Here is a 26,432-nt window from a genome sequence, read left to right on the forward strand (position 1 = left end):
CGTAGCTGTTAATTATAATCGATTAGGTTAATCTTAAACCATCCATCTATTTTACCAACTACTGCAGTTTAAAAAGATAGCTAGGAGAAAAGAAGGAAGGGAGGGAGGAAGGAAGGAAAGAAGGAAGGAAGGAAGGAAAAAGGAGGGGGTTTCATTGAGCTAGCTCTAAATTAAGACAATAAAGTGTATGAATAAATGGGAAAGATCTACTTAAACTACCTTTGTTTGTTTGAAATCTGCGTCACAGTTTGAAGTCTGTGCCATCCCACTAAATCTACCTATTTTGCTTGTACTCACATGTCTTAGACTGCCTGGAAATTGCACATTTAAAAATTCTACTAGATTTCAGCAGTAAACCATACATATATAGCCTCAGAAATAGATTGATGGCTCTTGTTAATGCATATGTTGCCCATCTTATGCTGGGTAGGAGTTAGAGATTAATATTTTATCCTCTAATTTTATATTGCATTTAACACAGCACCAGATGGGACACTCCACAACAACTAATAAGAGGTGAAGCCTGAGTCAGCTGTTTGATCAAATGTGTTTCGTGCAACCTGCCTAGGAACATCAAAACAATTAGTCAGACCTGAAATTCCATCTGAGCTAGCATTGATATTCAAAGATAGGAATCCAGGTAAGTTCAGAAACCAAATATTGTATTTTGATTTGTTTTGAAGTGGCCATCTGCCCACATCAAAAAGCTACTGCAACAGTTTGGCAGGCAGCTTAAAAACCAAAATAACTGCTCTGTGCAGGTCAGGTTCACAGGCATCCCAATGTTGACGGGAAAGCACAAAAAGTAATGCCGACAGCATGTAGCACTTTCCCAAGTTGCCATCCCAAAGCGTCTATAACTTCTAACTTGTCAAAAGTTGCAGCTCTCATAAGAATCCTTTAAGGAAAGTTTATAGATCCATATCAAACTTGAAATATCAGTGGCTAACATATTTACAAACAGCATAGAAATCTAATAAAATATTGTATAAAATTACATGATGTAATAATCCTGATGTATGTATAATTTATAACCTGACACATTTAAAATGCTCCTTTCAATTAAAAAAGAGCTTCAAAGATATTGATAGTTTTATTTGTACATTTTACTAGGATTTATGTGTGGGTCAATAGTCTAACTTTTAGTTGTTTAAAGCAAATCCAATACCACAAAGACTTGCTTTAGTCACGCCTTGTAGGAGGTCAAGGGGAATAAGCTCTACCTTCACGACTCTGCCCTGCCCCCCTCTTCCTTTCAAACCCAGTCTTCACCCTCTAAGTCTATGCCTAGGAAATGCTGGCCTTAGCAGTCCCTCTTTTTGGAAGAGGGGCAGTTGAAAGGAGTTGAAGAGGGCTCTCGGGTGTCGAGTTAGGGCTGGGATGCCATGAGGAGGGGTAGGTAGGAGGACAAGCTCCTTTAGTATCAAAGAGCTTGTGGAAGAGCTCGCAGTGGACCACCAAGTGGACCACCAGCTGAGCTCCTTCGAATGAGAGCTGCCGGCTGGCAGGGAGAAGGGCAACCCGAGCATCAGCCTAGAAAAGCTAGATGTGGGCACACTTCAAAGAGCTCACCAACCAGGTGAGTCACCCAGAAGGGCAGGAGGATGTTCCCATGTTGAAGGTGAGTGTGTCTGACCTGGACTCCAATGCCATGTATTCTTTCCTCCTGGACTCTGTAGTGGCGGACAGACATAGTTGGAAATATGTGAACACAGAGTGGGTGCCTGGGAGTCAGTCTGAGCTGCAGGTGCCCAGCTGAGTCTATATCCACTCTAAGTCTCTGAACTTGGAGCCCAGTGGATGAATGCACCTGTATCCTTCAGCAAAGTTAAACTCACCAGCAAGCACAATAGAGGGTGTCAGATCATATTGAACTCCTTACATAAATATAAACTTCAAGTCCACATAGTAATAGTTGAGGGTCTACAGAGGATGCTTACCAGCCATTGCATTCCCAAGACTTAATATATATCTGTGACAGCTTATCAGAATGAGAAGATTATAGCTCTTAAAACCAAATACAATCCATTTGTAAAGGCTTGCCTTGGTGCAAAGAGAAACAGGAATCACAAAGATAAGATGGAAGAACCCAGAGCGGAACAGCAACCCGGGTATTCTTAATGGAAGTGGCTTATCCCTGGAACCAGTACTTTCTGTCTGCTGCCAACCTCCATCTTCAGTTTGGAGGTGTTCTTTCATTTTCCTTCAGCCATGACTGTGAAAGATGCCCTGTCCTGAGGAACCACAGTTTAACCCCTTCCTCAGCCAGTACACTCTTTGGAATAATTCTCCAACCTATTTTGACAATTCATTTGCATGTTAGCCATGCTCCAATCCTATGAGAATTGGCCCAGCCTTAGGATGTCTGTACATACCATCATGTTACTCCTGACTCCCAACAGGACTCCATTGGTACCCCAACCTGTGGCTAGCTGGTAGGGTGCCATCACACCAGGGTCTCAGACAACAGGACTGTCTAATGGGAGTCCAGTTCTTCCTCCTGAACACTATCTTACTCAGATAATCTCAGGTCCCTCCTCCTCAGAACCTTCACTGTATAAAGACTTTGTCATGGTCACAGACATTCCTGGCAATCAATATTGGCCTCATAACCTCATGGACACCCCTGCCACTACCTTCCATGTAAATCAAAGCTTTTGCTTAAAATATGCACTGAATTTTTCTGTTATGTCAACTAGTGCTGATTTGATCTACTAAGTACCGAATGACAGTCTCATGGGTCAAGCGAAAAAACATAAAACCTCATTAACTTCACTTTAAAATATGAAAAGGAATACATGCTCTGCTATTTATCAAAAGATAACCCCACCCATCATCTGTAGTACCTATTTAGTCCTGAGTTGTGTTTATATGCAACAAATTAATTTCAATATGGAAAAAAATTCAGTTGGCCTAGTTAATTGTTACTTGTTTAGAATAAAAATTCCTTTGCTAAGGTCCAGAAACTTATTTCTTGTGTTTCATATAGCATATAGATGACTTTGACATGAAAGAATTAATAAATTCAACAGGTCTTATTTAGTGAAATAAAAAGCACATTTTTAATTCTATTTCCTTTTGCTTTGGAGTAGTTTTCAGGTCTCTTTTGTGACAGTTATCATACTTATAGTTGGAGTGTTAAGGACAGAACAAATTCATAGATGAGGACAACAGATTTTAACTGAAATGGAAATTTCACTGTTCTGCTCACTAGAATGTGTTTATTTTGAGCATATGCTATTGTCTCTTTTATTATTAAACTTACAACTGTTATATTTGTCTTTGGAAAAAATAGCCAAAAAATCAACAAAATATATTCTGCAAAATAAAGGTAATTTGCAAAAAACAAAATGAATCAACAATAACGAAAACAGCAAATACATTGCTAAAAAGTTTAGTGAGAGAATTCAGTATTAGAAATTAGTAACTCAAACATAACTGCTAAAATTTGCCAAAGTTATATAGCTCAGCCCTCATTCTGGAACAAAAAGATATATTTTAGGGATGTAAAACTCTATTACGTATATATACTTTTTAAATTAATAAAAAATTAAAATGACTTGTCTTTTCTTTTTGAGGAAAATTGGCCCTGAGCTAACATGTGAGCCCAGTCTTCCTCTTTTTGCTTGATGAAGATAGTCCTTGAGGTAACATTCATGCCAGTCTTCCTCTACTTTGTATATGCGACACCACCACAGCATGGCTTGATGAGTGGTGTGTAAGTCCACACCCAGGATCCGAACCTGCGAACCTTGGGTCACCAAAGAAAACTTAACCACTACACCACTGGGCTGGCCCCAAAATGACTTTTCTTTATTAGGTATCTGTTCAAGTTGCCAAATGCATTGCACTAGCAGATTAAAATGCAGTACATTTTAAAAATTAACAGGTTGCTTTCTAGAGCAGTTTACAGTAGTTTAGATTATCAGAAAAAATTAAGCAGAAAGTACAGAGTTCCCAAAAACTCCCTGTATTAGGTTTTTAGCATTTTTTGTCTGGAGTTTGAAGATCCTTGACTCAGTATACTTCCCATTTTAATCCATCCACAGCTAACACTATTAAAGCAATCTTAAAAATGAAAATCTCACCAACTGTCATATCTGTGTTGTAAACTGGAGTTGAAATATTGAGAAATACATCAACCCATTAGTAAACATCCCTGACTCTACCAGGTAGGTAAAGACGTCATTGCGGCCATGGTTCTCAATCCTTCGCGTGCTGCGGGAATCACCTGGAGAGCTGTCCAACACCTGGGTTGCTGATTCAGGGTCTGAACAGCAGGTCTGGGAGGTCTTGAGAGTGTACACTGCTGACAAGTTCTCAGGTGAGGTTGGTACTCCTGGTCCCAGAGCAAAACTGTGAGCACTATTGCCTCACAACTTTCGCACTTCTGATGATAAGTCTGCTGTTCTTTCTTTTGTAAGCATTCTAGTTTTCTATTGCTGCTTTAAAAAAGTCCTGGTATTTAATGACCATAAAATTACGATTTACTTAGCTCCCAAATCTGATTTTTTCTATGTCTCTTCTAAAAGGAGACTTTCTTTTCTGCTTCCTCAGTCAGTATATTTCTATACTCTTTATGTCTATGATACCTTTTATTATCTTCTCCATTCTTCTTATTCCTCTGTTCCCTTTCTTTTGTAGGTTTGCATCATTTTATTGTTAAATATTAGTTTGTTGAGATCTCTGGAAAAGGAAAAAATAAGCTTGTTAAAATCATTTTGAGTAAACACATCTACATAATTTTTTAAATACCTAAACTATATATGGTAGCATAAAAAAAGAGAAAAATATAAGCATAGATCAGTGAGGAAGCTCCATATTTAGGCACAAGTTTTAAGAGAAAATTAACCAACAGGGAGCAATCAGAAAATTTGGCATTTGCACTGTCACAGAAACCAAGAGAAAGAAGCAAGAGTAAAATAAGATAAGAATGGGAAAATAGTGTTGAGTTGGTTAGTGTCTTCATGCACAATTTCAGCAAAAAGTTATAATTTTAAAATAAAATTTGGTTAGGCTACACAGCATGTTCCCTTAGGAAATATTTTCCTCTCCTCACGCCATACAAGGAATAGAATTATCTGGAGAAATTCAAGGAACTCGCTCTGGGAGAACTAGGCAATGAGTCACTGGGGCCATGGTCTACCCTTCTTCAAGAAAGAGGAGCTTGCTCAGCTCTTCCCATGGGAGGTGTGGCTAAAGCCAAATAAATTTCCCTTGGGCCCCAAGATATCTCTGGATGCTGAGGAACTCGTTTGTCCACATAACTCCTATAAGCAGCTGGTACCTCAAATACAGACTTCTTGACACCAAGCACAGTCTGTTCATCCCAAAGCGAGCAGCTTTCAAGTTTGAACTATAAAAAGAAAGAGTAACGAAGGGTGAGTCTTTCCCGTAAAAGTCAAGACTGACCATATCGGCCCAGCTGCACACTGGCGTTGCCATACATCTCTCAGTGTGGTAGTGGGGGAAGGAAGACCTGTGCATCTCTTCAAAATTATTATCATAAAATATACATAACATAATTTGTGATTTTAACCACCTTTGAGTATACACTTCAGTGACATTAAGTATATTCTCATTCTTGTGCAACTATCACCATCATCCATTGACAGAACTTTTTCGTCTTCCCAAACTGAAACTTGGCACCATTAGACAATAACTCCCCATTCCCACTCTCCCCAGCCTCTAATAAGTACCGTTCTACTTTCTGTCTCTATAAATTTGACTATTCTAGGTACCTAATATAAGTGGAATCGTACAGTATTTATCCTTTTGTAACTGGCTTATTTCACTTAGTATAATGTCTTCAAGGTTCATCTATGTAGCATGTGTCACAATTTTCTTGTTTTTTAAGGCTGCATCATATTCCATTGTATGTGTATACCACATTTTGTTTGTTCATTTATCTTTCAATGGGCATTTGGGTTAATTCCATCTTTTGACTATTGTGAATGATGCTGCAATGAATACGGATGAACTGATATGTGTTTTAATTTCTGCTTTCAATTGTTTGGGGCATATGCTCAAAACATGAAATTGCTGGATCATACAATAATAATATGTTTTAATTTTTGAAGAATAATTATACCAATTTCCATAGGAATTGCAGTATTTTACATTCCCACCAGCAACATATAAGTGTTCCAATTTCTACACATCTTCATCAACACTTGTTATTCCATTTTGTTTTCGATTATAGCCATCCTAATAGGTATGAAATATTCTCATTGTGTTTGTTTTTTTTTAAAGATTGGCACCTGAGCTGACATTTGTGGCCAATCTTTTTTTTTTTCTTCTCCCCGAGGCCCCCCGAGTACATAGTTGTATATTCTAGTTGTAGGTCCTTCTGGCTCTGCTATGTGTGCAGGCACCTCAGCATGGTTTGATGAGTGGTGCTAGGTCCATTCCCAGGATCTGAACTGGCAAAACCCTTGGCCAGCATAGCAGAGTACATGAACTTAACCACTCGGCCACAGGGCCAGCCCCCTCATTGTGGTTTTGCTTCAACCTCCTTTGCTCTTGCAGTTCCCTTTTCTATGCAAGTTTTCGTTTCCTCAATAAAGCCTATTTCTTAACACATGCTATGTAATAATGAGAACTTTGTCCCAAAGCTGTTACATGAAAGGTAGCAATACAATAAACACATTATCTTTGTCTTGGTCAATAAAATTTTTCATTAAATGCATAACATTTAGCTTGACTAATTAATAGTCCACCTGATGCTTCTTGTAACAATATTACTGTATTAATTCATCTATAACACCAACATTTTGAATAGTCATAACATAGAAGACATATATGATCCTTTTTTTATTGAGTTCATAATAGTTTACATCATTGTGAATTTCAGTTTTACATTATTTCTTGTCCATCACCATAAAGTGCCCCCCTTCACCCCCTGAGCCCATCCTCCAGCCCCCTTCCCCTGGTAACCACTGAACTGTTCTCTTTGTCGCTGTGTTTGTTTATCTTCTTCATATGAGTGAAATCATATGGTGTTTGCCTTTGTCAGTCTGGCTTATTTCACTTAACATAATACCCTCCAGATCCATCCATGTTGTTGCAAATGGGATAATTTTATCTTTTTTATGGCTTAGTAGTATTCCATTGTGTGTGTGTGTGTGTGTGTGTGTGTGTGTGTATACGTACACCATACATCATATATGTATATATATATATGTACGTATGTATATGTACACCATACATCATATCTTCTTTGTGCAATCATCGGTTGATGGGCACATGGATTGCTTCCATGTCTTGGCTGTTGTGAATAATGCTGCAATGAACATAGGGTTGCATACGTCTCTTTGCATTGTTGATTTCAAGTTGTCTGGGTAGATATCCAGTAGTGGGATAGCTGAGTCATATGGTATTTCTGTTTTTAGTTTTTTTGAGAAATCTCTATACTGTTTTCCATAGTGGCTGCACCAGTTTGCCTTCCCCCCAGCAGTGTATGAGAGTTCCCTTTTCTCCCCACCCTCTCCAACATTTGTTATTTTTGGTCTTAGTGATTGCAGCCATTTTAACAGGTGTAAGGTGGTATCTTAGTGTAGTTTTGATTTGCAACTCCCTGATGATTAGTGATGTTGAACATCTTTTCATGTGCCCATTGGCCATCTGTATATCTTCTTTAGAAAAATGTCTGCTCATATCCTCTGCTCATTTTTTTTTCTTTAAAGATTGGCACCGGAGCTAACATCTGTTACTGATCTTTTTTTTTTTCCCCCTTCTTCTTCTTCTTCCCAAAGCACCCCAGGATATAGTTACATATTCTAGCTGTAGTTTCTTCTGGCTGTATTATGTGGGGCATCGCCTCAGCATGGCTTGATGAGCAGGGCCATTTCCATGTCAAGGATCTGAACCTGTAAAACCCTGGGCCGCTGAAGTGGAGGGAGCAAATTTAACCATTTGGCCATGGGGTCAGCCCCCATCTGCCCATTTTTTCATCTGGCTGTTTGTTTTTTTATTGTTCAGTTGTGCGAGTTCTTTATACGTTATGGAGATCAACCCCTTGTTGGATATATGATTTGCAAATATCTTCTCCTAATTGATGGCTTCTCTTTTTGTTTTGATTTTTGTTTAGTTTCCTTTGCCTTGAAGAAGCTCTTTAGTCTGATAAGCTCCCACTTGTTTATTCTTTCCTTTGTTTCCCTTGTCTGAGAAGACATGATGTTCGAAAAGATCCTTTTAAGTTCAGTGTCAAAGAGTGCACTACCCATATGTTCTTCCAGAAGGCTTATGGTTTCAGTCCTTTATTGAACGAAATAGATGATGACATAAAGAAATGGCAAAATATTCCAAGCACGTGGATGGGAAGAATAAACGTAGTTAAAATGTCCATACTACCAAAAGTAATCTACAGATTCAACGCAATCCCTATCAGAATCCCAATGACATTCTTCATGGAAATAGAACAAAGAATCCTAAAATTCGTATGGGGCAACCCAAGACCCCAAATAGCTAAAGCAATACTGAGAAAAATGAACAAAGCTGGAGGCATCACAATCCCTGACTTCAAAATGTACTACAAAGCCATAGTAATCAAAACAGCATGGTACTGGTACAAAAACAGCCACACAGATCAACGGAACAGAATTGAAAGCCCAGAAATAAAACCTCACATCTACTGACAGCTAATCTTCAACAAAGGTACCAAGAACATACAATGGAGGAAAGATATTCTCTTCAGTAAACGGTGTTGGGAAATCTGGACAACCCCTTGCAAATAATGAAAGTAGATCAAAATGGATCATTACTTTTTAAGCAAGAAATGTTGAAGAATGTTAAAGATTGGAACTATAAGGGACATATGTACTTGGTTCTATTATTATAAATTCATTGTTTTTGCCTCTACACAGGCATATGTTGAAGATATTGCGGTTTCTGTTCCAGACCACCGCAATAAAGCAAATATTGCAATTAAGGGAGTCACACAAGTTTCTGGCTTCCTAGTGCCTATAAAATTATGTTTATACTATACTATATCTGTTAAGTCTACAATAGTTATGTCTAAACAAACAATGTACGTACCTTAATTAAAATATATTTTATTACTAAAAAATGCTAACCATTACCTGAGCCTTCTGCAAGTCCTAATCTTTTGCTGGTGGAGGGTCTTTTTAAAAATGTAGTATCTATGAAATGCAATAAAGCAAAGCACAATAAAATGAGGTATGTCTGTAATCCTATAAAATGTTCCAGAGTATCATTGAATATGGAAGGAAAAATCGCAACAAGCATCTTGTCTTGGTAAAGATAGGAGAGCAGATGCAGCGAGGAATGATGTAGCTATTGGACCACTAGAATCCAGGCTTGCCTAGCAGGCCAGTAGCCATCACTGAGAGTGGATAAAATCAGGAGGGCATTAGATGTCCTGAATTAAGCACTTTGGTATTTAGAAACACCCAAGTGACTTTTTTTGTCTTTAAAACATGTTTCTCATAGTATAGACAGTTTAGACAGTTTGACACTTCTGTAGAAAGCTAAACTATGTTTTAAAGTGCATGTAAAGAATGAGAGCATTTTTTCGTGTGTGCGTATGTGCCGTTACTTCTACTAACAGAAAGTTATTGATACAAATCACTCCACTTTAAAACAAGTATTTCTCAGCTATTGGCTACCAATAAGCTAGGATGTTTATGTCAGCACTGTTTACATTTAGTGTCAACATGAGTCTTCTTTTTTTAAATTTTGAAATAGACTTTGCAATGCTCACACCATATTTTCTGTAGTGCTTGAAATTAACAATCGTCTACTTTTGCATATAGCTGCCACTTCTGTTAAGGGTAGTCAAAATATATGCAAAAATTAACGTGAACTTTTTATCTTGTTTATGTTTTGTTCTTGCAGAGGTCTAAAACAGTGTTTTCAAATGCCCTCTAGCAATTTCCTTCAAAGTTACTGATTATTAGCACAATATGAGCCTAATCATGTATATAAATTGAAGGATGATAAAGATTTGTCTTGCCTTGAAATTATGTGATATCCCTTTTGACAGCAATCTTATATCACCATTTATATATGATTCACTTGGGAAATTATAGTAAGTGATTAAAACTAATTTATTTTATTTTTGGCAAACAAGTTTTCCTAGCATCCTAAAACTTATGGTAGATTTTTCATACTTGAAGTTGGATTACCTAAAGGAATAAGTGCTTTTGTTTCTAAAAGAAAATTAGATCACATTTTAGAATCAGTCAGTGAAAATTTTTAAAGCTTAAACAATGTTTCAATGGGGTCAACTTCTTCTCTGAATTTTGCTAAAATTCTCCCCATTTCTCTAGTGAAAAAAAACGTAAAAATGAAAATCTTGTTTGTGGAACACTGAGAAGGCACATTACACCAAGGCATTCAGGTATTTTTTGGGTGGCAACCATAGTTCATTCCTATTGACACATCAGCATGAATTTGGGAAATAAATCCAAAAGTTATTATTATGAATATGTTATAGAGAGATAAGTAAAATTCCAGAACAGTTGTGTTTGAAACACATAAGAGAATAATAGAAAACTATTTTGGGACAGAGAAAAGAAAAGAGCATGTGGAATAAGATATCTGGTTGGATTCTGAAATGATAACCTTGGTAGGAAATAATATTCATTTGTTTATTAGTGCCAGTCTTTTGCAAAAACTTTTTTGTTAGAAAGTTTATAAAGAGAGTTACAACCAAAGCTACTGTTTGTAAGGCATTAAAATCATCACTGATTTTTACCCACTGAAGCCTCGAAAGTGTACAGTATTCAAAAAGTATCCAGCCTGCAGAAACACAGAGTTTCTTATTTAGGGTAGCTTAGTTAGGAAAATGTTTTTCTGACACAATATCTGAAATATTTAGAACCAATTTTACTTCTTGTTCTTTTGTGAAGGACATATGTGGACATCTTTACTTAACCATTCTAAGGTTGACATTTCAGCAGAAATTCAGCATTAAAAGTTCCAACCAAACTTTTTTATACTGATAAAATACGTCAAAAATGAAAGACACACATTCATGGAATTGTTAGGTGTGAACATCTATTTCATATTGCTAATAAAACATTCATTTCTTTAACTTAAGTAACGTTATGTGCATCTCGAGCTTGTTTTATTGCATTAGACCTATACTTTGAACGTCAATGCTCTAATCATTCTTCTAGAAATTAGATGCCATAGCAAGTTTTTAGTTTTCTATTCAATACTGTCAGATTCTAGTCTTTTGATAACTTACTATGCATCTAGAAATATTTAATTTGGAAAAATTGAGCAAACTTCTTTTGCACAGAATGAAAAACTTTAAAGTTTAACATGGATTACACAAAGGCTTTTCTTTTCAAAGGAGAGTGACTTTAAAAGCTTAAAAAGACTTAGCAAAGGTTTTCTGAAGATCAAATGCTTCTTAAATGCCCTTCTTTTGAGTGGTAATTTCTAAATTAATTGGAAGCATACAAAGTGGTTCTTAATTAATGATAAAAAAATCAACTTCAAATTATTTTAACTGGCTCTTTACGTTTTATATTAATAAAGCTCAGTTCACGGCATACCTTAAAATTTCTGATGATTTATCCAGATTAAGTTCATCCCAAGAAGAGATAATGCATTCTACACTCATTTGTGATAACCCGAACAATGACTGTCTTAGACTGAAAAAATTACTTAGACAGTATTAAGGTGCAGATGTATGTGAAAGTAACATTTTGCCAAAGATGATAAAATGTATTTTTGTGCTAGTTCTGATTTAGGGCTTTTGTACAGGATACTTCTTTTGTCTGGAAATGACTGTTCCCACCTAATTTTCTGGGTTACTTCTTCAATTTCACTTCTCGTGGAGGCCATACCTGACCATTCCACATCAACCACCCCAATCCACTCTGAAAACTCCTTGATCTGTTAGCTCTTTTTCAAAACTTATCAGTTTTTGATCTACTGTTATTTACTCTTTTATTTTCAGTATTGTTTATTGGTTGCCTCCCCTGCACTGCCAGAATTTAATTTCCTCAAGGGCAGAAATATTTGCTTGTCTTGTTAATTGGTCTATCCTCAGGACCTAGAATCATTTTTTGGAGCATGGTTGGAGCTCAGTACCCATGTGTCAAATAAAAAAATCAATGATCTAGGAGAAATTTCAGAAAACTTGCTGTCATAATCACATAAAAATATGTAACCTCTATGAAACAGCAATAACTAATCAGATGGGAAGAACAAGCTTAAATGAAAAGGTAATAATAAGATGAAAAAACAGATTTGAATGAGATTAAAAAAAACACTACTGAGGAAGTAAGAACCCAGCCTAAAAACTGCAGCCACAAATAGAGGCCATCAGACAAAAAGAAACATTAATATAATTATAAATGTTATAGCAATAACCCCTTTTTTGGTTAAATTCCTGAATCACAAGGCAAAGTATAAAGTCTGAGTTTAAAAGACAAACCATCTGCAAATATAGAAACAGTTAAAACACAAAAAACAAATATTTAACCAAAAAATATTAAATATGAATGGTTATATATAAGGAAGTATATTTAAAAAGTGATAATAAAGGAAATGCCAATTGATATTGACAAATATTCTAGTCTAAAATAGGGATATAATTAGTCTGAAACCATTGATTAGCAGAAAAATATTATCAGAAGTACAAAGAGAAATTAGTGAAAATATAGTGATACGAGAAAAAGAAAAAAACTTCAACATAAGACGGTGATAGAAAAAGGAAATAGACGTAATGAATTATCAAGCTGTGGAATAATCTTTCTATGTATCTATGTTCTCTGGCTACCTTTCTGTGTCCTATTTTTCTAGCATACTTTGGAAATTTTAAAATAAATCACAATACATTTTGAAAATTGTATAAATAATAAAGATTTAAGTCACATTTTCTTACCGCAGTATTATAAAACTAGTAATAGACAACAAAATTTGATAAAATAAATGAAATATTATAAAGTTAAAACGTACACATTTTTGAATATTTGTTTAAATAAGAAAATAAAAGCTGAGTTTGTACATTTCTTAAAAATGTCCAACACAATTATGTACCTCAAAACTTAAGCATAAGGCTAGTTCAGAAAACTGTTTACAGTATCTACAAAAGCTGAACACACACTTTTCTAAAAATCATCAGTTCCACTTGTGTACATACCTGAATCCAACACCAGCGCATCCACAGATTCACTGAAAGGTGTGCTCTAGAATAATTATAACAGCATTATTTGTGAGCCCAAACTGGAAACTACTGAAATGTCCAGTCATTGGAGAAGCCATAAAAAAGTGACAGATATTCACTTCATGAGAATTAATGATCTACAATGTATACAATGTATAATTTCTTTAATATTAAGCACAAAAAAAGAGAAACAACACTAATGTTTGGTTTTAGAAGTCAGGAGAGTGGTTAACTAGAGTAGTAATTGGGAAGAGAATGTTCTAGGTTGATGGCATTCTGTTTTTGATCTGAGTCTGACTAAACAGGTGCCTTGATTATGAAGTCAATCCACTCATCTGAACCCTTTTGATACGGGTGCTATTCTCCACAGATACTATACTCAATAAAAACTTAAAAATACCTAGAAATTAAAAATGTCATTATCATGTGTTGCTTTTTATAAATAATTCATTAAAAATAAGTAGGAAAAATTTTTAAACATTACATGCTTTGAAAAACAAAAGAAAAGAAAAAAATAACTTTCAAAGACTTTTAAGATCACTTAAGTAAACAAAATCATAGAGACAAAGAAGCATCAAGAATCAGTATGAGGGGGCCAGCCTGATGGTGTAGTGGTCAAGTTTGTGCTTCTGCTTTGGCAGTCTGGGGTTTGCGGGTTTGAATCCTGAGCACAATCTTATAGACCGCTCATCGGGCCATGCTGTGGAGTCATCCCACATACAAAATAGAGGAAGATTGGCAACAGATGTTAGCTCAGGGCCAATCTTCCTCATCCAAAAAAAAAAGAATCATTATGAAAAAATAAATAATTGATAAGTTAAAAATAAACGATTTGAACATCAGGAAAATAGTGTTATTTATACTGGTTCTGTGGGCTTCATGGCAATAAACTCTTCTGTGAAGCATATGAAGACCACACCCAGGACAAATTCAATCTCACTGGGCTCAGAGAGCAGGTGCCTCACTATTGACAAGCTCTAGAATGGTCTTCGACATGGAGCCTGAGGAAAAGCTGAAAGACAGCCCCAACCAAAGTGACCTGATTAAGCAGGCAGCCCAGATGCTCTATGGATTGACCCAAGCCTGTTATATCCTCACCAAACATGGCATTGCCCAGATGTTGGAAAAGTACCAGCAGGGAGACTTTGGCTACTGTCACCCCATGTGTGCCCTGAGAACCAGACATCCCACGTGAGGCCATGGTGAAGTTCTACTGGCTCAAGTGCACATATGGGTACACACCTGAGGCACCAACACACAGACCATGCCTACGTCGGCACCGATTTCCTTCATGTGCTCTTCCTGGTGCCTCCAGAGTCCTGGCCCGACCGTTCCACCAGCCAGTTTGTGTGCAGGCTTTACAGTTTCGAAATCCATCCAGTGGCCTACTAGCAGTAGTTCCAAGTCGACTGCAGCTTCAGGAACCCAGTCAAAATGATTCGCTGGTTCCTCACCCCACCTGTCCCTCAGTCTTTGAAACCCCCACTCCTTTGCTGTCACCTTTTCAGGAATCCTGTATGGTTTCTAGTTTAAACTAAAGGAATCATTGTTGTGGTGGGGACATGAAATAAAGTGGAAAAGGAAAAATAAAACTATTTCTTCAAAATTTATATAAAATCTTAGATCTCTTTAGGAAATATATTTAAAGGGAAGGGCTTTATGTCTCCTGATAGAGAAATTGAAAAATGATAGAGTACTACTGATAATTCCATGCCAATATGCTTAATTATTGAAGTTATTTTTATTAAAATACATTAGCAAAGTTGATTAATGAATGACAATATGAATAGTATAATAATAATGACAATTTTTTTTAATTACCATATTGAAAAGGTACAGGAATCATAAGGCTTTATAGAGAAATATTTTTTTTAATCTAAAGTCAAGTAATTCTTAAGGTATTTAACCAGTTATGGGATATAGGTTGAAATGGGCGCTGCACATGTTAAACCACAAATTGAATAGCACGTTTTTAAAAACCAAATTTCAAATTTCACTAGTAAATAGCAATTAAATCTTAAGAAAAAATATTTTTATACCTGGTAAAATTTAATTAAATGTTTAATAAAATTGAAAAGGAAGTATAAATAACAATAGACATAAATAAACATGACTAATAATACATATCTCAATATATATATATATATTCCAAAATATTCTGGAAATTAATTTAACAGATTTAATATTGTAAATGTGAAAAGAAGCTAAAATTGAAGTATCTGGCCTAGCAGTTACTATAAGGTACTATAAAACTACATGTTTTGGCCTTGAAATAGAGAGTCAAGTTCAAAGATAATGAATAATCTAATTAAATAAGAATGTATGCGAAATTTGCAAATATCAGTGGGGAGAGATTAGATAATACCTTGAATTGAGAATTGGCTAATTATGTCAACTTGGGTTGATAAGCCAGAAATCTCTTAGGTGGAGAACCAAAATCCCAATCCTACCCCAGTGGAAACAAGCAAGGTGCCTATCTGGAGAGTGTCCTTAGCCATCAAAACCTGGCTAGGCCAATTGGATGACCAGTGAATTCACCACTTCTATGTGAGAGGCAACAAACATAGACGCTGTAATGCCCAGATTCTTCACAGCATGTTAAGAGACACTGTTTGCTAAGCTCCATGTTGCTCTAGTTTTTCTCATAGTATAAGTGTTACTATCTTTTTAGTATTTTATAAATGTAAAACTAAAATTATATTTAGAGTAGATTCATTTAAAAATATTTTTTCTCAGGGCTGGCCCTGTGGCCGAGTGGCTGAGTTCGCATGCTCTGCTTTGGTGGCCCAGGGTTTCGCCAGTTTGGATCCTGGGCATGGACATAGTATCACTCATCAAGCCATGCTAAGGTGGCATCCCACATGCCGCAACTAGAAGGAACCACAACAAAAATATACAACTGTGTACTGGGGAGCTTTGGGAGAAGAAGAAAAAATAAAATCTATAAAAAAAAGATTTTTTTCTCAAGATTTTGTTTGAAAAAAATGTATTTACTGTTGCTTCCACTCTTAGAGGGATTAATTGAGTCTCTTACTGTTAAATAACACACACCTAAAATCAGGAATAATTTATTTCTTAATCTCTTGGGTTACGGATCATATTGTCTTGCTTCAAACCCTCATTCTGACACTTTCTAGTTTCATAATCCTGGGAAAACATACTGAACCTGTGTTATACTCAATTTATTAATCTGTGAAGCGGGCATACATACATTATCTGTTCATAGATTAATTGCAGGGATTAAATAAAATGAACCACATAAAGCACACTACTACACATAGAATAAATGATCAATATATGTTGACTATCATTGATACTAATTTTAACATAAGTAAATGTATTTGATAATCCCACTCTTACAATCTCTCTACAGTGCTCCTGGCTCCTGAGGTATTATGTGAGTTACTGTAGCTAAATGTAGGGGATGATTCCGCTTCACATAGAGCACACCTCATTCAAGTATATCTTCGATCCTGTTTCCATTTAGCATCCTCTGAGGTACACGGAATTTGCCAAAGGCAGCCCATCCTCTTTTGTTGCATTTTGTAAACAGATTTTAATCTTACTATCTGACAGGACAACAGAGCTCATCTCTTCAGCACACCTTGCGTTTGTCACTCTACTCACAACATCACTCAGTGTATCCTATTTTCTGTGTACTATAAATCAGTTCCCGCATCACCATTGCTAGGGATATTTATTTCTGTACTTTCTGTGTCACGAAATGATCCCAAGCATAGATCGATTAGTTCCTTGGATATTTTGTATCTCAAAGACACTCGCTATCGATTGAACAGCTCCAGAAACCCAGATTTGTGCCCTTATCTCCCGTCTGCATTGAGGAACATCTAGAGCAGTGGCCTATATGCCTTTCTTCTCAAAAGCCCAATTGCTTCAGACGATTTTCCCTCCTATTTTCTGAAACCTCTGAGACTGAATCTTGGAGTCGAATTTGATTCTGCTTTTGACTTGTCCTGACTACATCCAGAGAAGGAAACTTACAAACCTGCAGATTTGTAAAATTACCTCAAGTAGTTAAGACTAACTCCCCCGTACACCATGTCCTATAATCATGATTGCTTCCTTTGAATTTGTCTGGGTGGGGATCTCCTCCTCCTTTCTTGGCAGGAGGTGAAGTCATATCTTTGTGCTTGAGTTTGTTAAATTCCTCCTCTTAAATTCACCCACACTATGTTTGGAAAGGCTGTTTTGATTATTCTACATTCTGATGTTCAATTGCAAGCATGTCTACTGCAACCAAAACTATTCAGCATCCAGGAATAAATCATCACCTTTCTGTTCTCAGAAGGACAAATAGTGCCACTGTTGAAAGAAAAATTGTTTTTAGTAGATCTATTCAATTTTTCTGAAAAGATGCAATTAAAATGTAGACCACAAACATATATCACAAGCATGATACTGCATTGTGTAAGGAAACAAAAACGCGGGTAAACAAAAGTAAAACTTTCTTCAGAATTTCACAATTCACTAAATAGCGCTATAAAATGTCTTTGTAAAAGAAGATAGGTCTGTTATTGGTTTCAAAACAGTTCTAGGAGGGTAAATGTCTTGAACTGTCACCAGATGTGGCATCCATCTTATCTATTAACAGTCTTGAGAAGACCATTTTCAGAATGCAAAACTTTAAAACCGAAATTCACTGCTTGGGGTTAGAGCTTTTAATGGACTGACTGTCACTGATAAGGAAATGATGGAGAGCACAGTGTCTGCAATCTCATTAGCTGGATGTATTGTGCGAGGTTGAATTTCCCAATCTTCAGAATACTAACATATACTTCTAGCTGAGGAGAAAAGAGAGGCAATTCAAAGTTCTATACTTTTATTCTTTTGAATACCACATCAAAATAACAATTTCCATGGCATTGTATTTTCCTTATTTCTTTAGTGGGCAATAAAGATAAATCTCAGATTATTTCAGCATAATGTCATCCTTCAAAATGAACTCTATTGTGGACATCTCAAGTGGTCAGAGCTTCCCTTAGTTCAAATAAAGCTGACAACTACACTGCTTTCCTCATTAGAAAGAGGCAAGATAATATATTCAATCATCAATGTCACAGGGGCATTCTTCACAAGTGTCTGCTTAAAACTTTTAATGCTGTGCAACTGTGACATTTAAGAAATATCTATTTAGAGGAAACCAAAATAAATTTGTTGACCTTTATTCATAATGCCCATGAAATATGATTTTCTATTGATCATTTATACTAACTGTCAATGTATAAAACTAGATTTCAAAATACAGAAACATCTGGATCTGAATGCAAACTGTCAATCATGTAGAATTGGTTGTCAGATACCCAGCTATTTTGCATCCTATAGCTTAACCAACAAATTTGGTTCTCTATAAAAACAATCATTTTTGCTTGTTGATGTATTCTTTCTATCCAATTTCATGGAAAAATTTTTATGAATTAAGACCTTCAAACTTTATTTCTCATATCTATATTTTTAACTGAAATGCTTTCAGATTGAAAGGTATAATGAAGGCAAAACAAACAAAAATCTAACTGTAGTCCTGGCTATGCCATTTCTTCTTTTTTCTCTGTCCTAGGCAAACCAGTTAGTCTCTCTGATTTTCTGTGTATCCATTTGTGCCTAATAACTAGATAATTGTCAAAGCCACTTATAATTTTATGGTAATTTTAAAAAGATCAGAGAAAGGGGAGAGTAATCTCAAACATGCAGCGGTGAATAAAAATACTATTTTTTTCCCCAAGAAGTTGATTGCTATAAATGTGTGACGTTTCAACTGGGGGGAAAATGTATCTTCTGACACCTACAGCAGCATTTCCGTGTAAACGAGTAAAAAATAGAATGACTTCAAAGGACGTAATAATAGATGTATGGAACACTTTCTATTTTCCGGTTGTTATGTTCACTGCTTTAAAGATTTCCTTACAAAATTTTCATAACAAGCCTGCGAGGCAGATTCCATAATGATCATTATTTTCTAAATGAGGAAACTGGCACTTAGGGAGCTGGGGTAAGACACACGAGGTGGAATAGCTAGTAAATGCCAGAACTGGATTCAGAATCCAAGAGTCTGGCTACAGAGGTGATGTAATTTAGTCATGCCTACAGCTACAGTTTTGAAAAAATAGGAGACTTCCTTTAGAGTTCTTGAAGAGACATGGAAAGAGACCATATAGTTTATGCAAAACATGTATTGAAAGCAATCTCTCTTTGTTTCAGAAAATACCTGTACTACGGTGACTTTTTAAAATAATCTTTTAAATAGCCTTCATCCTTACCAAATAGGAAATGATTATTTGATTATTGGGAAACATAAAGAAATCTTACATTAACTGTATGATTAAAGTTTTCTTTGCCTTCAACCAATGCCTTTTGGCAGAAAATAAATTTTTCTTTTGATGCTCCCCAAGGAAAAATTGGCATGAGAAACAACTGTCTCTTCAATATTTTTAAAAAGCTTTTACAGACTTTGATTACAATAGCTGGGGAGGAGACAGCTCCAAGGTCAAGCAAATACTTTTTCTGTTCACTTAATAAGGAGGAGCGTCTTTATTTTTTCTGGCTCACAAGGATGTTTTTTGTTAACACCAATATTCAAAAATTGAGAGAGTTCACATTAAAATATGAAATTCACTCTTTCCCACAAACATCAAAATATCTGCCAAACCTGGTTGCGAATTCCAGTGTGGCGATGGTCCACGGGTGCTGTGGTGCAGCTGCCACATCAGGCAGGCTGTGCGCCTCTCAGTGCTTCCAAGCCATCGGAGGCCTACTTCACTCATTTACATTTCCAATCTGGCATAAAAAAAGAAGTTGAATGGTTTGCAATGTCCTCCTTAATGACCCCATTTAATACTTTTTTTCTTCCCAGTCCTCATTAGGGTCTTGTGAAACTCCCTGAGTCCAAAGCAGTGAATAATTTTTGTTGCCAGTTAGAAAGAAGGATGGATTAATTTGATTAATTTCCTCTGGCTGCTTTGAAGTAAAGCATCAAAGAATCACTGTTTACCTCTTGAAATGCTCAGATTTGATGCTAGAATAAAGAAAATGTGACTCAATTTTCATTCAAAGGACCATTGCAGAGTATTGGAGCTTTGTGCTTAAACAAAGACTTGTCATTTTATTTTATTCTCTTCTTAAAGAATATGGATTTAGCATTAATATTATTTACCCCCCGGCATATATCAGTAAAAAGAGTTTCCCTTTAATAGGATTTTCAAATGTAGATTTCTAATTAAAAGACATTTGCACTATAAAAGAAGCTTTCATCCAAGGAAAAGAAAATTTGAAATTATTTTAATTTACTCAAATTTGTGCTTTCAGAAAAACTTCTTGAGTTATTGTATTATAATTAAGTGCTATAGAATAACCTAGTCCATGCAGTTCTGAAAAGAACCTTGCATGTTAGCTCTATAATTATCTAAGCTAATTAAAACAATAAAAATAATAAATTATATATGTATCATTTTATATACATATTTATATGTATATAAATTTATATGTTTCATTTAGAGCATCACTCAGATTTTTCAGAAAATAATTAGTATTTTGATTCTATGTACTAAAAAACAAAAATGAGATATAGTCGTGCTCTCTTTACAATCCTTAGCATCTCTCTGTAGCTCTCTCTTTCTGTCTCTCTTGCTCCACAAACACACACACACACACAGAACTGCAAGATGTTTCCTCCTTGAAGTGTGAGAGATAATACTTAAATGAAGTTTGGAACAAAATAGTTAGTCATATGACATACTTACTAATAGACTGTGGTGTACTCATGTATGCTGATGATTAAAATGGAAACTATTTTTAAATGATACACAAGACAGCGATCTTCCAAGAGCTTTAATAGTGCATGCCCTTTGACCTGACAGTTGACTTTGTAGACAATACACTGAAAAATCCTAAAAACAGTTCACATTACCTTTATGCATAGAGCTGTTTATCACAATTCCACAATGGGAAAACCTGAAATTAAACTTTCAAACTACGTAGGATGAAGTACTCAGTCCTGAATGATCTTTTTGTACTAATCCTGAATGGTTACTTTTTGTTAGCATTCCTCCTTTGCCAGCTGATAAGATAGTAAGGTTTGCCAGTAAAGGGCACCACAAGGTTGTTGCAAGAGGAAGGGGCTTCTCGGTTCCCTTCTGCCTTCTTTTCTTCTTGCAACCAAGGTGCTCAGCCCACATTCAGGACACCGAAGCTGGAGTAACCCTCAGTGCATCCTGCAGGCATTTTCTCAGCCAGTTCTGTGAGACCTCAGTTGAGCAGCATCCCAATGGGAGCTCCAGCCAGTTTCCCTGAAAGTTCAACACCCACCCTACCCACCCGAAATGTAGCATCCCATGAGTTTCCTCTATGTGCAAGGAGGCAGTTTCCTGCTTGCTAGCATCCTCCTTTGAAAGCTAAATGAACTTCTCCACCATCTGGTGAGCTACAGCCACACCCTATCCAGGTAGGTCTGAACCTCAGCTTAGGGATGTGTAGCAGGGGTGAGGATGAGGGAGGAATTTGATACTGTACATCAGCCCTAGGAGCAGTGGCTGGTCTCTATCTTTGGTATTATTGCATTCTTTACTCCATTCACCTGTTATCAGCTATTAATTCTTGCGGTAAACTGCCCCTCCAACCCCAGTTATAGCATGGTTTATCTCCTGCCTGGACCCTGTCAGAAAAATCAGCATTATTTAGAGAAGACAGATTGAAAGAATATGACTAACAAAATGTAAGGGCAATATTTAGGTCAAATGTGAGACACACAGCAACTTCGAAATACTCTTTGTAGTTAGAACCTTCCTCATTTGAGGAAAAAAAGAGAGAAAAAAATGTGACTATGGATCTAATGAGTAATCTTCTGAAGAAGGTAAAAAATCTTCTTGTCAAACTAATTATACAAATTATTTGCAACTGTAAGCATAAAGGCAGTCTTGAAAACGATGTCCCATAATTGATAGATCGGTTCTACATAAAAAAAAAAAAAAATCAGAACTTCATAAGAATGGAACTAACAGAAGCAGAAATAAACCAATATAAATCAATAAATCAAATGTTTGCAATGCCAGCTCCAGGGCCATGCGTCACGGATCACCAGTGTGCTTGATGCTCTGGTGATGAGACCACGTGTGCATTTTCTTGAGAACCAACAGCTTCCAACGTGTTCCCAGAACGTCGCTCCCCATGGCCCTCACCAGACAGTGCCCCCTCCTCCCCAGCACTCATCCCTACCGAGCACCAATCCCACTGTCCTGTTTGGGACCCAAATTGCCTGTCCACATGTAAAATTTTAAAATACAAATTAATCATTATAAGCTGGAGGCTATTTTAAGAATTCTATCACATTCTAGAATTTATGGTTGAAATAATGTCTATGAGTTTATTAGGTCTCAGAGCAATCGAAAACAAAGAGGAGGGCAAGTGAGTTCTCAAAGAAACAATTTTACTTGTAATTCAAATTTTCAAACTTGGTGGGAGCGCCCTTCTGAGTCAATAAATAAATAAATTGAACTCTCCTGCTTCAACTTGTGAAATCTCTTCCTCAGAATGTTAACATAATAAATTAATTAGTTTAATTCACCCTCAAGGCAACTTGAAGGTTTTCATTGTAAATTCCTTAAAGCAGAACTCGAATGTAAAAATTCCGTGGATCTCTATGAAACAGGGAAGTTTTTCGAGTCAAAACCCGCCTATAGCTATATACTAGTACAGTGTGTTACATGTTATTTGTTTGTATGCACTTTCTACACAAGGTCACAAAAGAAACTTGAAATTGTGGCTTCTATACTCCCCTTGTGCTATTTTATCTTTCCATAGAGTTTTACTTTTTTTTCCTCAATGTGGAATTCTGAATGTTACGTAAATTTCATTGAAAATTTATTTAAAAAGTAATTTAGAAAGAATCGATTCATGCATCTCCACTCTTAATTACACAAAGAAAAAATTTTCTTTCTTCATTTGATTCTAAGAAACAGAGTAATAATTTTAAACATTTCCTTTCAAATCCACTCCCTGTACAAATTCAAGCCCATTTATATTTACGACATGAACCAAGATAGGAACTAACTTCACATTTCAAAACAGATATTCTTTTCTCCATGCCTTTTTGTCTGTAACAATTTGGAGCTAGTATCCATGATCACTAAAATATATATATAACTCAACTGTTCTTATTCAAAAAAAGTGTTCATACAAAAACATGCCACTCAACTAGATGACAGTTTTATAAGTCACTTCTTTCCTTTTTTGACAGCCTATTCATCCTACTATATAAAACCCTCGAAGGCAGGCTTGTGGTAAATGATAGTGTATTTCACAGGTCATGTAATTTGCAATTTGTCATTCTTCATTTTTCAGGAAATGGTACATGATGTCAACAACACATAAGCAATATATTAACATTTTTGCTGTATTTCAGTATGAATAGACTTTTTAAAATTTTGATGACAGTCAAGGCAAACTATAAAATGTTGTGGTCAATTATGGGCTGTATAAAAAGAAGATATGTATTAAGCCATATAAGATGCTGTTCCTCTGGGATCTCTCTAATTGATGTGTCTTGCTTCTTTGGTGGAGCTGTTCTCTAAACTTCTAGAAAGGAATATTCTTTTCATTATTCATTTATTCATCCATTCATTTAAATATTCACCAACTATGTCAGCAAGATTTTATCGAATGTCTAATGAATTCAAGAAAAAATCATTTAAATAACAAAGGATGAAAACTATAGAATAGTTTCTGTTCTTGTGAATCTCATGGAACAGGAAAAGAAACAAACAAGCAGCCATGTATTTTCAAATGTGAGCTTTTGTTGTTTGTGCATGTCTTTTGGGCTACCTGGACATACTACTTGCCAAACACTCTTCTGTTGCCATGTATGTGGTACTGACAGGAGAATTCTCATGCCCATTACATATTTCTCATCTTAACACCTTTTATAGAAGTGGAGAGGGCAGCTACTTCATTGGTGGCTATGGCCAGACGTATGACTCAAGCTTAACGAATAGCACATTCACCCTCTGAAATGGGATCTTTCAAACTGGTGACATTTGGCTAAAGATTTGGGAGAGTTTGGGGTTGTTGAGTCATCCCATTGGTGACAGCAGTAATTGCCTTGGTATCTCTAGCAGTGGCAGCTGTGACCATGGTCCTGGCAGAGATAATGTTGGTGACATCCTGAATAGATGAAAGCTGTTGTGTGCCTTTACTGGTGACCTCTGCTCTCCAGCATGCATTGACATGTGCCTTATTACAGTTCTAGGATTGCTGTCTCCCCTTGATTCTATGAGGCTTTCATTGACATCTACTTCCAATGCACCTTGCTCCCTCACCCACCTCAAAAGAAAACATAGCTAGGGTCAGAGAGATCAGCAAAAATGATCTTCACAGCTTAAAACTTATTGGACAATAGTGTATGCCCTAAAAGAGTGAAATTACAATTAAAAGAACAAAAGTCCCTTCAGTGCTTTAATTTCATGGTTTTTTTTTTCCCAATCCTCATTCACTAAAACATGTGAACCACTCAGAACAGGGCTTGGTGAGTGGTAAACATGTGATCAGTATGAGCTATTTTATTATGTACCAGGGGTAGAGCATAGAGGTTAAGAGCCCAGATGATGGACCTACACGGATTTAACTCATGAACAGCTTTTCCATTGACACAGCTGTGTGACCTTGAGCAAGTTGCTTAACATCTCTGTGCCTGAGCTTCTTCATAGGTGAAATGAGGCTAACAATATCATTCAAGACTAAAATACATCATTCGTGCAATATTTGTAGAACAGAATTGACATATAATAAGCTTTCATTGAATGGTGTCTATTTCTATAATGACAAAGAATTTATAGCTTTTCATATTTTGAGTAAAGCTTTAAGTATATAAAATATATAAATATACAAATACAAGTTCTTAATTTCTAAATAGTCACTGTAATTTTGATTTCCTCTTAGAGCAATTAGAGCTATTTAGATGAGTTCTATATTATAATTTCTTACTGGTTTTTGTGGTATTAAGCCTATTAATTTTTCAAGTTATTGCACTGAGGCCAGAAACTGTGATCTTTTTCTACTTAACAATTGATTAATGTTTATTTATTACTTTGAGAACATAAATTGTGAACATTTGCCAGACATCTGGGAACTCTTTAAATGTCTGCTTGGTCTAATTTTCAATTTCTGCATAAACTTATTAACTCAGACTTGTTAATTATGTTCTTCAAAATCTATATCATTTCTGATTTTTCTATGGACTTTCTTGATATCATTTTGAGAGAGGAGTTAAGATTTCCACTTACATTGTAAGACCTGTGTTAATCATGTTCTTATGATTCTGAAAGTATTTGCTGTTCATACTATTCTATGTTCTCTGTGGGTAGTGCATTTACCATTATAAAATAATCCTCTTTGTACTCAATGTAACTTCTCCTTAAATTTTCCCAATTTAATATTGATATTATGCTTCCTTCTGGTTTTTTTTGTTGTTGTTATTTATTTGATTGCTTTTGTCAATTCCGGAAGGGTCTCTTCACCTCCTGCTGAGAATATCTTCAGCAGATCCCAGGCTACATTGCAAAGTAATGAAATGCAAGGTTATGGGCTTATTCTGACTTTCAGAGAACAGTCACGTTCTCTCCAAGTATTCCTGAAATGAATGGCTCATGTAAGCCACATGGCCAGCAGCATGCTCAGTCAGTCTCTCCTTGACTCAGACAGGACAGATTTCCACATTGATGTCACCTACACCTTTGACACTGTTTATAGCTATGTGTACTCAGGACTGGATTTAGAATTTGCAAGGCATAGAGCAAAATAAAAATGCAGTGTGACTCGTTCAAAAGTTCTTCAGAATTTCAAGATGGCGACCCAGAGCATTAAACCAAGTGTGTAATCCTTCTAACTCTGGGATCTTGGGTGGCTGCACTGGGTGCTGACCCATGAAGCTGGCTCTGTGTGCACCTTCTCCTTTTCAGTGGTAGTGTTTTCATCTCCTAATAGAGTTACTTAGGGAAGAACATGGAGGAAGAAAAAAATGTGAATTTATTTTTTTCCAATCATTGATTTTCAGTTTTAGCATATGATGGAATAAAACCCATGGAACCAAAGACCCAGGTGAAGTACAACATTCAGAATAAGCCACTAGGGTATTACATGCTTTTGATTTTATAGTGTATATAAGGTTCCTTTTTGTAACACATCTCCAGATTAAGAAATTTATAGAAGTTAACAATTACAAAATCGTGTTTGGGAGTTAAAGAAACTATTTAAGAATGCATAAAATTTGCCTTGCCCTTTTTAT

At 36.0% G+C, this 26,432-nt stretch overlaps 2 pseudogenes; both read left to right on the forward strand.

The window, feature by feature from the left end:
• LOC100069226 (T-box transcription factor T pseudogene) overlaps positions 1–2,439 on the forward strand; it is an 81,597-nt pseudogene extending 79,158 nt beyond the window's left edge.
• Positions 2,440–13,980: 11,541 nt separating this feature from the next.
• Positions 13,981–14,536, forward strand: LOC100069241 (casein kinase II subunit beta pseudogene; annotated as a pseudogene).
• Positions 14,537–26,432: the final 11,896 nt, after the last annotated feature.

Source organism: Equus caballus, chromosome 21, assembly GCF_041296265.1.
Source record: "Equus caballus isolate H_3958 breed thoroughbred chromosome 21, TB-T2T, whole genome shotgun sequence".
NCBI lineage: Eukaryota > Metazoa > Chordata > Mammalia > Perissodactyla > Equidae > Equus > Equus caballus.